This window comes from Pteropus vampyrus, unplaced genomic scaffold (genome assembly GCF_000151845.1).
Source record: "Pteropus vampyrus isolate Shadow unplaced genomic scaffold, Pvam_2.0 Scaffold3, whole genome shotgun sequence".
NCBI lineage: Eukaryota > Metazoa > Chordata > Mammalia > Chiroptera > Pteropodidae > Pteropus > Pteropus vampyrus.
In genome coordinates this window covers 13,603,385-13,618,726 of record NW_011888784.1, presented here as the reverse complement: position 1 = coordinate 13,618,726, position 15,342 = coordinate 13,603,385, and the positions used below count along the sequence as shown (strand labels likewise).

The window sequence follows — 15,342 nt, the reverse complement described above, 5'->3', positions numbered from 1 at the left end:
TTAATTACATAAATATATGAGACTGTTTTTTGGTAAATATTTATATATGTATCATCAAATGGTGTATATTGTGTAATTAAATGAATGTTCAGAACCCTGCCAACTTTAATGTGAAACAAACTTTAAAGACGTAAATCGTGCCTTCTATAAAGTGATAATTGATGTCATTTTCATATCCACATGAGTTTAAATCTTCAAATGGATGAAGATAAGCCTTATATAGTAAAATATTTTCGAAAAAACTGTGTAGTAGGGTCAGAATCATTCATGTTAGGTATTAAAGCATGGATAATGTGCTATAGTGTTATCTTCCCCCTTTGAATAGTATCAGGTCCTAAATGTTTTTTGCAGCCCTTCTAAAGAACACCATTGCTATTCAACCTAGAGGCAACTGTCTCAGATGGGTTAAGAGTTTGGGCCAAGTAAACAAGTTTTGAACCTAAAGTCTGGACATATGGATTTAGTGGGGTATCACTTTGTAAGTTATATAAACCTCTAATCACTGTGCTGTACAACTGAAATGAATATATTATTGTACGCCAACTATAATTGAAAAAAACTCAAACTCATTGAATTATACAATGTAAATACGAACAACTAATTGTCTATATATTTCAATAAAGCTGGGGGAAAAAATGTTTGGGCATATGTAAAATTTTTTTTTAAGAAAAGAAATAATTTTGCTGGAATGTGGTAAAATTTGATTTTTAGCATATGCTTTTCTTTTGAAGTCCTAACATTTATAAAAAATGGCCAAAGTATGCATGGTTTATTTGTATTCTAACTTGAAATATTTTCTTTTGTTTTCTGAAAACCTAGGCTATAAAATGATGCAGAGGAAGGTGGCAGTTAATCTTGATTATTTATCTGGATATATCCTGCCACTTTGAAAACAGTTTTTAAAGTGTTCCTTGCCTGTTGCGCTCTGATGTTTTACTTTAGTTTTTGCGTTTTTACGCCCTCCCTCTGCATGATGTAGGTGTGTTACAGCGCACAAAAATGAAGGGCAACCCATTGTCAAGGATATGGGAGGAGAGTCAGAGAGGCCTTTCAGTGACCAATATAGAGTCTTATGACTTTAAGGACATGTACTGAAAGTCAAGAAGTTGTCACTAGGGGGCTCTAAAGACATCTAGATAAGGAAGCCTAATCCTTTTTCTATCTATTTCTGAAATTGGGGGAAAAGAAAACTTTCTCAGGTGTTAGTGTTCTGTTCAAGCTAGTGATTCTTGGAGGTTTCACTAGAGACTGATCACATTTAACACTGCCCTCCTTAACCTTAACTTTGAGGGGCAACACACACACACACAAAAATCACAAATACTAGAATGAAAATGTTGGCCAAGTATATGGAGACAACAGTTTGCCCCAAAAAAAGAGTTTCGAATTTTCATTTTGACTTAATAATGAGAAAGTTTTAAAAACATGTTTTCAAAAAGTACCTAGTGGTCAAGTTTTAGATTATATCTTATATGCAATGAAAATGAATTGAGAGTTAAAGGCCACTTGTAGAGTCTGCCATTTGAACATAGAGAGGGAAAATAAGTTTAAGTTTGAATACCAAGTAGAGATTATCACCTTGTTTCCCATACCATCTGGTTTGTTCTTTGTAACAGGATTCCCTTTGCTGAGCAAAGGTAAGCATCTTCTCTTCTTTCCTTATGGGAACTGGGTAAATTTGGCCAATACGTCTACTTACTGTTAAGAAGGGCATCATTGCAAAGACTCAGCCTGAATGAAGATGTGGTTAAGTTAAATGTCCTTTTTATGTGCTCACAAGTGGACTGTGCTCATCTCTATCATAGCACCTTTCTTATTCTTTTGTAATGATTGTTTATTCATTCATCTCCCTCCCCAGGCTTTTTTGAAAATAGGCATCTTGATGTATTGATCTTTGTGTACTCAGAGCCTAGGGTTTGGCTTAATAAATATTTTTTATTTTTATTTAACAAATATTTATATGGTACATATTGTGTGCCAAGTACTGTTCTAAGCTCTTAACATATATTAAATCACTTAGTCCTTACAATAACCCAGTGAGGTTATTATCTCTGTTTCATAGAGGAGAGTAAGTAGTTTGCCAAGGTCATACAGCTAGCAAGTTGGCAAAGCCAAGATATGAAGCCAACCAATTTAGCTTCATAGTTTCTTAAAGAAAAACAAGAAAAGTTTGAGATAGTTAAGAAATGTTTGCTTTGCCCCCTTCTCTCAGCCTTCCAAACTTCCCTCCCCTCTGTCCATTACCAAACTGTCCACTATATTTGTGAGTCTGTGTTTGATGAGTTTGTTCTTTTTATTCCTTAGATTCTGCATATAAGTGAAATCATATAGTATTCTTCTTTCTCTGTCTGACTTAAATACCTTCTAGGTCCATCAAAGCAATATGCTTTTCCATCCCCTTCCTTTTAGTCTGTGTCTGTTTATCTGAAATGAGTCTCTTACAGGCAACATGTAGGGGTCTTATTTTCCTTTCCATTCATCCAGTCTTTTAGTTAGAGCTCTTAATTCTTTTCCATTTGAGGTACTTATTAATAGGAATGTAGTTGTTATCATTCTTTATTCCTGTTTTTGATACATGTTTTTTCATCTTAAAGAAGTCTCTCCAACATTTTCTGTAATACGGGCTTGATGGACACGGGGATAGGGAGCACGGCATAGGGAATGCAATTAGAATGAATACGTTGGCTAGGTGGAGGGTCAGGGAAGGGAGGGAGCAATTGGGAGCGGATCGTTTTATAAACTATATAGATGTCTAACCAATGTACTGTATACTTGAAACTAATTAAAATTTTTTAAAAAATGTTTGCTTTAGATATCCTTGTTTCTCTGACTAAACCTCATTGGCTTCTTAATCTGACATACAGAGTTTTGAATATCAGACCACCAATATAGTAGAGATGATGGGAAACTCTCTTTGCTTTTCCTGTGAGTAGCCATAGTGTTAGGTATATATAAAATTTTATTTTTTCTCAAAAAAAAAAAAAAACTCATCTCCAGTCTCCAGGTACTGTTATGAAGATGGCAGCAGCTCATTCTTCATGAGGCATTCATTTGATTTTAAGAGACTTTGCTTTGGTTTCCATCTGGCTCAAACTGCATATTATAGGTTTTGCTTATAGTTGTATTAAATCCACAGTTCTTCAGAAGAATGCCCTGGCTTATTTTCTTTTTTGACTTCTGCCATTTCCTTGAAAAGAAATTGCTCCATTTACAAGGTGAATTTTTTCCTTGTTTTTCCTCATTTTCTTTCCTGTTTTGCCTCAAAGATGAATGCATTTTACATTCATTTTGGAATTCATTCAGCATTTTATTCAGTTTTCACAGTAGCTTCTAGAAAGGTTTTTCCTTAAATGATTTTGTGGTTTTATTTAATTACAATTGACATTTAATATTATTTTATATTAGTTTCAGGTGTATAGCATAGTAGCTAGACATTTATATAATTTATAAAGTGATCCCCTTGATTATTTTAGTACCCACCTGGCACTATACATAGTTATTACAATATTATTGACTATATAACCTATGCTGTACTTTACATCCCTGTGACTATTCTGTAACTGCCAATTTGTATTTCTTATTCCCTTCACTCAGTCCCCCAAGCCCCCTCCCATCTGATAACCATCAGTTTGGGATTCTAGAAAGGTTTTTCACTTTTTCTGTTTAGATTGAGATATTTCACTGATGTATGTCTGTTACTCCATTTCCTTATCTTAAGAAACAGTACTTAGTATAACCTTGGTCTTGGAAAGGGGAGGATCTAGTAGCCATAGTTTTGACCAATATACATTTTAGAATATAGCTTTTATCATAATTGAATGTTACTTTTTTGTGAACCTTAATGTCACCTCAAGCTATGATGCTATTTGACAGGCTGTACCATTTTAGAAATGTTATAGTTTTTCCTCAGTACTCCTTATATTAAGATAGTCTCAGCAACATTTCGAGTAGCTTCTTCCACTATATTTCTAAAATGTTGGTATGTAAGCCTACCTTACTGTTTTTTTAACTCTTCATTTTTTTTGGTAAATAAATGTACAAATGTGGATTTAGAACCTTCTTGTGATTTCTCTAATTTCTGTAAAATGTATATAATCATCATCACTTTTTAGACATGGGCAATGCATATTAATGAATCTCTGCTGTTCTGATCTGGTTATTATATTCTTTTTTATTAGTATTATTTCTCTCTAGTCCCTTTTCTGTTAATGCTCATCATTTCCTCTTGTTTCTCTTTTTCCCATTCTTTTTGGGCTTCTTATTTCTCTCCAAGTCTCTAGATGCTTTTCAAATTCTAATCACTTTGGCTTTTCTTTCCACCATCATATCAATCCTTCTCCTCTTTCAGAGCTGCTTACATTGTTTACTATCACTTGCATATGTAAGACTTGACTTGCTAAATGAAGATCTTCACCTGTGACAGTATGCCAAAATTACTTAAATACCTGTCTTATTTCCACTGCCATTACTCAGTGCCACACAATCTTGGGACTACAGTTACTTCCATTTTTTTTTTTTTCATGATTCCTCTTTAGTTGAGAGTCATTTGCCATATCCACTTTCATTATCAGAGAATTTTAGAATCTACTCTGGTACAATTCAGAGTTGTAAGTAAACAGCTGGTATACATGCTGTTACTTACCTGTCACACAGAGATGACTTTATAATATTTATTACAGTCCCAATAGCCACTATTAATGTAAACCTATTTTCATTCTTAGTTTAAAGCTCTTCCAGGACTTCCACTTCCAGTAAGGTGGAATAACTGGGATGAGATATATGCATCTACCTAAACAAATAAACTGGATAGAATATATTATATAAAAGTTTTCAAGATATTGGACATCAGCCACTGAAGGAAGAGTGGCCCCCAAAAGAGAAACAAACTACCATGAGCCATTCAATTCCCTGAGGATGCTGCTTAGACAGAGATTCTGACTGGCGAAGCAGAGAGGGGAAGCCCACGTAGGGACTGGTAGTCTCCATGAGGAGAGAGGATAGAGCTGGGAGCTTGAGGAGGCTAAGGTAGTGTGAGATTGCTGAGCAGAAAACCAGTGAGGGGAGAGCTTCAATAAGAGGGTACTCCAGAGATCAGCAAAGGGTCTCTCTCTCAAGTTTTACACTAGGTAATGATTAATGCATAAGTATGAGACTACTAAATGAGTCTGGGGTAAAGAAGTACCGAAAGAGGGAGCAATCTTTGGAACTTAAATAGGCTAGGATTAGATCCTGTATGTACCAGCCAGATTGGTATCAGGTATAGTACTTAGAAGGATCTTCAACAGAGGGGCAAAATCAACCCTAGACTAAAAGGTGCTCTGGCTGTACCTAACAAATCTTAAAAACTATATTTGATAGCATCTGTTTCAAAATAAGACAACTGCATCTAAATAAGTCACAAGCATATTATAGCTTAAGCATAAATATAAAAAATATTCAGCAACCAAAAACATAATATTCATAATGTTTGGCATCCAATCAAAAATTACCAACCCTGTAAAGGAAGAGGAAAATATGACCCCAAAATTAAAATAAAAATCAACCCAGAAATGTTGTAAGGTTCTTATATGATATCTTTAGTGGCGTATATCTCCTGAAGATAGATTATGATGAGTAAAATTATATGCTATCAACTCTAAACTAAACCCTATAGTAATATGACAAAAAGTTATAACTAATGAGTCAACAAAGTAGCTCAACTGGAATCATGAAAAGTAATCCAAAAGAAAGCAGAAGAAAAAAAAAGGGGACCAAGGAACAGAAGGAGACAACTAGGAAACAAATAACAAGATTAAAAATAAAAGGATGAAAAAAGATTTACCATGCCAATATTAACAAAAAGAAAGCTGAAGTAGTTGTGTTAATATCAGACAATGTGTATTTCATAGCAAAGAATATTTCTGGAAAAAGAAGTCCATTTTATAATAATAAAATGTTCATTGTGAGAACATAATGATGCTAAATATTTCTGCACTTAAAAACAGCATCAAAATATGTGAAGCAAAAAATGATAGAACTACAAGGAGAAATAGACACCTTGACAATTTTAGTCTGATATTTTAATATTCTTTCAATAATTGATAGAATGATTTAAAAAATTAGTAAAGAATTACAGCAACCAATTTGATGTGACTTGTATAGAAAACTTCATCCAACAATAGTCTAATACATTTTTTTAAGTGTACACAGAACATTTAATAAGATAGTTTATATTCCGTACCCTAAAACAAATCACTATAACTTAAAAATGATTCAAGTTATTCACAGTACTTCTCTGACCACGATGGTGTTAAATCAGAAATTAATAACTAATAGTTATCTCTGAAATCAACAAATATTTGGAAACTAAGTAACAAATATCTAAATAACCCATGGGTCATAGAGAAAATCAAAGGAGAATTAATATATTGAGCTGAATGAAATGAAAACGAAACATCAAAATTTGCGGAATGCAGATAAAACAGAACTTAGAAAGAAGCATATAGGACCAAACGTCTATATGAGAAAGGAAATGTCTCAAGTCACTGACCTAAGCTTTTGCTTTGAGAAACTACAAAAAGAACAAATTAAGTCCAAAGAAAGCAGATGTCAATGAAATAGAAAACTGAAAAGAAAGAAAGTCACTGAATCCAAAACTTGGTTCTTTGAGAAGATCCGTAAAGTCCATAAGCCTTTAGGCAGGCTGGTCAGGAAGAAAAGATATTAATAACCAATATTAAGAATGAGATATGTAACATTATTACAGTTTCTATAGATATTGAAAGGGAAATAAAGATGTATGATGAACAGCTTTGTTGATAAATTTGACAACTTACATATAAGGGACAAATTCCTTAAAATGCACAAACTGCCAAACCTTATTACTCAAGAAGAAATAGATAACCTTAATAGCCCTATAACAGTGATTGGATTTGTAGCTAAAAGGCTTCCAACAATGAAAACATTAGGCTTAGATGGCTTTACTGATGAAGTCTACCAAACATTATTATTTATATTTGTTATATACAGCATGGTGACTATAGTTAATAATACTGTCTTGCATATTTCAAAGTTGCTAAGAGAGTAGATTTTAAAAGTTCTCTTCGAAGAGAAAATTTTTAACTATGTATGGTGGCATATGTTAACTAGACTTATGGTGATTATTTCCAAATATATACAAATATTGAATCATTATGTCATACACCCGAATTCAAATTCATAATGCTATATGTCAGTTATACCTCAGTTTTAAAATATAAATAAATAATAATTCTACATACGTTTTCCAGAAAATTCAACTGGTAATATTTCTCAACTCCTTAACCTTAGGCCAGCATTACTGTGATACAAAACAGGACAATAACATTACAAAAAGAAAACACTACAGATCAATATTTTTCATGAGTACAGATGCGAAAATTAACACAATTTTAGTAATTTGAATCTAACGATTTAAAAAATATTACATTATAACTAAGTGATAGTTATCTCGGGAATGTGTGGTTAGTTTAACATTTGAAAATCAGTGTAATTCACCACATTAACAGTCAGAAAAATGATAAAATACATATTCCTCTCAATAGAGTCAAAAAAAATTAAAACCCAGATCCATTCATGACAAAAGCTCCAAAAACAATAGAAGAGAATGTCTTTAATCCAATTGAGGATATCTCAAAATATCTTATAGGTAGTACTACACTTTTAATGGTGAAAAATCAGAAATAAGACAAGGTTATTTTCTCTCATTTCTTCTATTCAATGTTGTATTGGAGGTTCTAGCCAGAGCTAGAAGTCATTTTAAAAAAAAGAATAAAAGTCATACAGATTGGAATAAACTAAAGCTATCTTTATTTGAAGATGATGTGAACAAAATGTAAGTCTACACAAAGTATAAGTTTACACACAGTCTTTTTATGTAATTACCAAAAAATCTACTAGAACTACTTAAGTTTAAGAAGGTTGCAAGAAACAAGAACAATTTACAAAAATAAATTGTATAACACTTCTATGAAGTTCTTACAGCAGTCAAAATTTGTAGAGACAAAGTAGAATTGTTGTTTCCAGGGACTGCGGGGTTGGTATGGGGGGTTATTGTTTAATGGGTGTAGAGTGTCAGGTTTTCAGGATGTAAAGACTATGGAAATAGATGATGGTGATGGTTGCACAACGTTATAAATGTATTTAACACACTGTACATAAAAATGGTTAAGATGATAAATTTTAAGTGTATTTATAATAAATAAAATAAAAAAATTAAATCAGTTGTATGTATATTAACAACAAATTAAAGTTTTGAAACTTAAAAACATTTTATATTGTTAAAAATTGCTAAATTTTTAAATACCATTTTAAAATAGCATCAACGTATATAAATACATAGGGATAAATGTGACCTGTGTTCTGACAACTGCTCTGGAAAAGAATTTTTAAAACAACTAAATACATGAAAAGATATACTATGTTTATGGATCAGAAAACCAATACTATTAATATGTCAATTCTCCCAGAATTGATCTGTAGATTCAACACAATACAAGCTGAAATTCCAGGAGGCTGATTCTGAAATTCATATTAAAGTAGAAAGCGTCAAACAAGACTGATTTTAAAACTACTAGTAATTCATACAGTATAGTAATATAAACAAATAGATCAATAGAAGAGAATACAGCATCCAGAATTAGACCTATTCATAAGTGTACCTAAACTTAAATGTAAAACCTGAAGCTATAAAAATTCTAGAAGAAAACATTAAAAAAATATTTTTTTTTACCTTGGTAAAGAAAAAAAACTTTTAGAATCAACATCACAAGCATGTTTCATAAAAGAAAAATTGATAAATTGTGCTTTACCAAAATTAAGAACTAGCCTGCTAAAGACAGTGCTGAAAGAATGAAAATTCAAATCCCAAGCTCTGAGGAAATATTCATAAATCACATGTATGATAAGCTTGTATACAAAATATACAAAGAACTCTCAAAACTCAAGAAGAAAAACTTACTCCTTATTTTAGATTTTTGTTGTTAGGATTCAGAGACTTCAGGGTGGAGAGGAACAGGGAAGATAATGCAAATGTATTTTTTTTCTATATTTACCCTGTTTATACCCTCAGTACTATTTGAAATTGCATCTCCTATGTACATGAAGTAACAAGTCCTCTCTGGTTTCTATAGGTCTTACCACTTATATTTTGGAGTTCTACTTTTGGGATCCCTTAACATGAACTCACAGCTGTTAATGATACCCTAATTTCTGTTCACAAAAGTCTCTGTTAATTCACTTTTCTTAGACTGCCAGAATTTCTTTCAAAGTGTTCATGAAATGTCATGACTCTTGCCCATGTCTGTAGAGTGAGCCAGTGGTGGTAAAGATTCAAACCCAGACCAAGTCATCTCAAGGTCAGTGCTCTTTCTCTTATACTTCAGCTGCTTGGTTGAAAATGAGTTTGGGGTTCTAATTTTTGCTCTCCTCTGATAATTCAGTTGTGTGCACATAGAGAAATCGTTTAATTTTTCTGATTTTCCATTCTTCAAGTTAGAAAATGAGACAGTAGAAGGAAAGAAGAAAAACGTGTAAGGTCCTTTCTATTCTAACTTTACCTCATTTTCTTATTCAATTTTCCTTTACTTTTTTCTGCCCCTTTTGCCCAGCCTTCTCCCCACCCCCTTTTTAATTTTTATCACCAGCAAACTCTCCTTATGTATGAAGGTTGGTTGTGTGAAAGTTGTCTCTACCGAGTGACACATGTACCTCAGAAACCCTCTCAGAACTGATTTCCCAGTAAGCTTTCCTTGCTTGCTGGAGCCCTGTTTTCTTTACTTTCCACCAATAGGATTGTTGCTCATAGTCTACTTTTGCTGTCCTTAAGCACACCATACTCTGAAACTGAAATTAATTTCTGTGATTGACATCTTGAACATGCCTAGCCAGAAGACTTAATTCTAAATGTTCACATAAGAAGCATTGTCTTCTTATTCTTTTAGACTTCATGAGATTTCTCCTTTTCAAGAGTAATCACTTAGTGACCAGTCTGCCCTTTTCTGCAGCTCTAAATTAACTGTTGAAAAAAAATCACATTTCATTAGAACCTTTGAGCACTTATTGAATTAGATAGTAGAGGTGGGGATGCAAGGCAGCACTGCATAGTTTTTAGTTCTGGTGAGTAAAATAAATAATTGCGAAGTTGCTGAATTACAAAGGTACTGATAGCCATATCTTTTTATTGAACTGTAGTCCTGATTCTATTCATGTTCAACTAATACTGACACTTTTGTCATTCTTTTCCATTTATTTTAGCCCCATTTTGCAGTACATCATGATTTCTCAGGAATTTTCTTGCACAGATGCTTAACTCATTAACCATATGTTTTCCCTTAAATAGAAGCCAATTTTCAAAACATAAAACAGGACATTTCTATTTGTGGCTAACAGGTATAGCTAGAAAGCCAGTGGCTGATTTCATTCTGGGCACTTTCCTTTCATAGGTCTGATGTCCATATGAGGACACTTTACACCATTCAGCCTTCTACATTTCTCTCTCCTTCCTTTCCCTTTACCTGCTTTTTTGTCATCAGACATCAGGCCTAACATTTCCAGCCAATTTGGGATTGAGTTAAGCCAGTCATCGTTTCATTTTTAAATAATGTCACCAAATATAGGAACTATCTTATTTAATAAAAACTTAAATAAACTAAATGATTGAGAACAGTAGCGATTTAATTAATTATACACTATTGGGGAAGTAATAGAAATTCATGAATTTATATTAGTAATAGATACATACATACACACGTGGATGGATGGGTGGATGGGTGATTGGTTGAGGAAGGTAGGTGGACTCTTACTGACGTGGAATGCTGAAAGATAAATGTGGGAAGAGTGCTAAAGTTGGAAAATCATTATTTTGAAACCATCATGGGAAAGATTAGATCAAGGAAGAGTCATCGCTGGTTCCTAAATCTAAGGAGAAATGTTGAGGAAGAGCGCAATATTTGCATAGCCTTTAAGTGCTTCCCCTTAGACTGCTTATTAATTGCAAGGGAAAAGGAAACAGTAATTACACCATGTGGAAAAAATTTCCAGGTGATCGAAATTAACATCACCAATGAAAGACAGGTAGATTCTTAGTCTCCAGATGTTAAACTGCGATAACAAAACACCCATTCACTATTCTCACTGAGAATGCATAACCTGAATATAAATCTCAAGGAAACATCAGACAAACACAACCTTCTGCTAAACCTTCTACTAAATAAAGGATGGGAGAACTGCATACTTCAAAAATGGAAATGTCATAAAAGACAAAGGCTCTGGAAATATGCCAGGTTAAAGGAGAATTAAGAGATATGATAACTGAATGCAGTATCTAACCCTAGACCATATCCTGTAATGTTTGGAGGAATATACTGTAAAGAATATTATTAGGTCAGCTGATAACATCAGAATGTGGGTGATGGATTAGATAATATTTATGAAATTAATTACTATGGTTATGTAAGAGAATATTCCTAGTCATAAGAAATGCTCTTTGAAGTATTTAGGGGTGAAGAGTCATGAAATAAGTAAAGTTACCTCAAATACTTTACCAAAATATATATATGTATGTGTGCAAATGTCTGTATGTGGAAATGATAAAGAAAATAGGGTATAATGTAAACAATAGGCATATCTGAGTAAAGAGAATATGAATGTTAATGTATTTTCTTATTGCTTGTATTGTTTCTAAATAACTTTTCCAAATTAAAAAAAAAAAGACTAATTAAAGCTTTTGTCTCCTTCAGTTAGAATTAATGGCCAAATCTTTGTCTTTTAGAGAAATAATAATTATAAAGCCCTACCACATGGCTGCTTTATTACTGTATTTTTTTTTATATGTGCCTTAGATATACACTTACTCTTTGTCATGATGGAAAACTTCTGGATTAGGCACATCATGGAAAATAAGCAAAACAAAGAAAGGCACTGAGAAACCACTTGTGAATCCAGTTACCCTATTAGCAGAACATCTCCTAGAGCTGTTCTGTCCCATAGAACTATCTGGAACTGTTCTATCTGTGCATTGCCCAGTATGGTAGTATGTTACCAATGTGGCTATTGAGCACTTGGAATGTGCCTAATGAGACTGAATTTCAATTTTAATTTTAATTAATTTAAATTTTAATAGCTACCTGTAGCTAGTGACTACCATGTTGGACAGTGCAGTTCTGGAGTGGCGATTAATGCTTGGCTATGAGTTTCTAAGTTCCTATAACCAATAAATTGACAATTTTAAGAGACGAATTAGTTATGGCTGAGCTTGTTAGATTCATTGCACATGTTTTTACCTATCCGTTAGTAGAAAATTTTATTGTTGAAATATAGCTACTCAAACTCAATGAAAATTTCAATGTCAGAATGAGATATAATTATTGCAGGCCTTTTTCCAGGTTACATTAGCCACCAAAAACTCAAAGTAGATGTAGGTCTTCCCTTATAGTGACTTTTTCTGATTAAAGAGACATAATGGATATATTAGAAGGAGGAGAGGGAAAGCAGGATAGATAGTTGGATAGATAAGAAAACAATGCAAGATATTCTATTCTAAATGCCGCAGGAGGGGTACCTTAAGTCTCTTTTGTCAAACATATGAATAGATCATGTTATCTAAGGTTCTTTCCAGCTCTATCTTTTATGAGGCTAAATCTTAAGAATACTGAGCAGGAAGAAATCTCTGAGAGTGGAACAGTCAGATTAATTTGGATTTGAAGTTCAGTATGTGACTTGTATTGTTATATGATCTTAATCTCCCAGACTATATGAATGATTTCTGTTTTGCTAAGTAAATTTGTTTCATTTCAAACAGAGCATTGATCAAAAGAAAGCTCTGATAAATACTCCTTAGAGTGTGGTATCATCCTGGTTACTTTAGTAGCTTTTTTAAGAATAATAATCATACTATTTATTCAGTCAGCTATAAATATACTACTATGGGAGACAACATGTTAAGAGAATAGATTAGAAAGAAGTATAAACATAAAAGGTAACTTTGTGTCTCCTTAAATACAGCACTGATGGACAAAAGGAGCAACTCAAAGGCTCAGTCCATTGTTCCTTCATCTTTCATTGCTTATCAGTAAGGCCTTTCATTGGCATTGGAAGGTAATACTATTCTAGTTGGTTAGCCAACCATATTTTTAACTTGAGTTCTTCCAGACTGAGTCAAGACACACTAACTTTTTAGGTTTAAAGCTCTGTTGATTTATGAATCTTTTGGACTGTTTAGCTTACACCCTTGCACAGTGTTCAGAGCCTTCAAAAGATGTGTAGGCTTAAACATTTTGCTCTGTTTTGGGCATGAAATAAGTATTTGATAAAAGCCTGCTTGCTTGACAGGTTAAGTGACTGCCATTTTTCTCTCTGTGCTTACACCACTGAGGAAATGAATCTTGCTTGGTACCTCTTCTCTCAGAGCATTTGTCTGAGTACTCAGAACACTGTCTCATAGAGAAGGACACCCAACTGGAACTGTAAGAGAAAAAGGTACATGGGGTAAGGTCTGAAGGAAACCAGATAGTCTTATAAGAATCTCGTCCAAGTAGAGTCAGGCAGGATACATTTAATTCCTCTCGCATCTAATTATAACAACATATGTGAAGTGTTCTCTACCAGGGAAGCTCATTAGGGATCAGTGCCCAGGGTTCTTACTGGAATCTGGTTATATATTTGCACCTTCTATCTAGCATACATAAATTTCCAGACTCCCAGAAGGAAAGCACATGTTCAACATAAACCATATTATTTGCACAAACCATTTAGACACAGTAAAATGTCCTTATTAGTTAGGGAATGGTAAGAATACTCCCCAAATCCAAGCTCCCATATGCCAGCCAAGGGCCAGCCTTGTAAGCAGGCCTTTCTGAAGATAGCAAGCAGTCTTAGTCCTCCTATGTTAACTCTTTTCTGCATCTAAGTATGCTTAATCAGTATTCAGACTTGAGACTTTAACCTATTTGTAACTTTCCTTATGTCTAGTCTCCTTACTCTCTTTTTCTCTTGATCATTAGTATCACTTAAAGATTAATAGAAATATAGTGTACTATACACCTACTCTTTTGTCTAATGGGGTTATTTCTGTTTCTTGTAAGCTAGAGCACCAAAACTTTCCTCTTAATTTTTGCCACTGTTTTTTGCTTTTTGGATTTGCTTTGCTCAGTTCTTTAAGAGTATGGTCTCTTAGTTGCAGCCAAGCCTTTAACTACAGATTTGTTTCTCGCTCAAATTTGCAGGCTAGTATTCCCTGAAAGAAGGTTACATGAATACCTACCACTGTGCTTCTCAATTCTTAGAAACCTTAGAGTTTCTAAGCACCTTAGAGGAGCTCTTATGTCCGTCATAGATATAAATTGCAGGCATTCCATGAGCAGACTGAGAAGTAAATTGGGCCATTAAATCAGGTCTATATCAATGTCAGCTCATACTTCCAAGTGATTTAAGAATTTAAAAAAAAAAAACAAAAAACTTATTCTGCTGGTGGAATCACAGTTAAAAGCATTTGAGTAAAGATAAGTGGAAAGAGATACAGAAGTGATGAAATTATAGTAGCACAAAAAATAAGAAGTATTTGGTGCTGCCCTAAAAACAGAGTAAAAGTTGGAATAGAAACAAGATATTATAGTAATAGGGACACCAAATATAAATAATGGGCATATTCTAGTAGTCTCATTGTTGTAAATTCAGAATATGTAATGATGTTTGACCTAAATGAAGGTAAAGGAGATAGTGAGAAGTATTATTACTTTGTAGTTAATTTTAACTAACAAGGAAAACCTAATTGGTGAGGAGCAAGTGATAGGAACTTTTCAAAGGAAAGGACCATTTCATGTTAGAATTCATATTAGTAAAATAACAGGTGAGAATATCAACCAGAGAGAAGAAAGATCATAATTCATAGGGCATTGGTTAGAGTATTAGATCTTGTCTTAGTCATGGTGAATAAATGGTCGTAGGCTGGATACTCTTTTGCATCCACTTAGCAGATCATAAAAGAAAGATCTGAAAATGTCAACATTTCCAAATAAATATGTCACAAAATAAAGCTTAAGAATATTTATAGAAACACAAACATTTGTAATAACTAGGGAGGTAAAATTCATAGTATTTGGAATCTGATTAAATGTTATCAGGCATGCAAAGAAGCAGGAAAATGCAGCCTATAGGAGACTAATCAGTTGAACTGATACAGATGATATAATAACTGGCAAAGAATATTAAAACATTATTATACCAATATTCCATAGACAAATCAAGTAGTAACACTGCAGATGCAAAAAAGACATAAATCAAACTTTCACAGATGAAAATTAGTGTCCGATATGAAGAATACACTGG

General features: G+C 33.3%; 1 protein-coding gene across 1 annotated transcript in view; it reads left to right on the top strand.

Annotated features, from left to right (window-relative positions):
• KIAA1328 (KIAA1328 ortholog) overlaps nucleotides 1-15,342 on the top strand; it is a 238,183-nt gene that overhangs the window by 104,525 nt on the left and 118,316 nt on the right. The gene's annotated exons all lie outside the window — the stretch shown is intronic.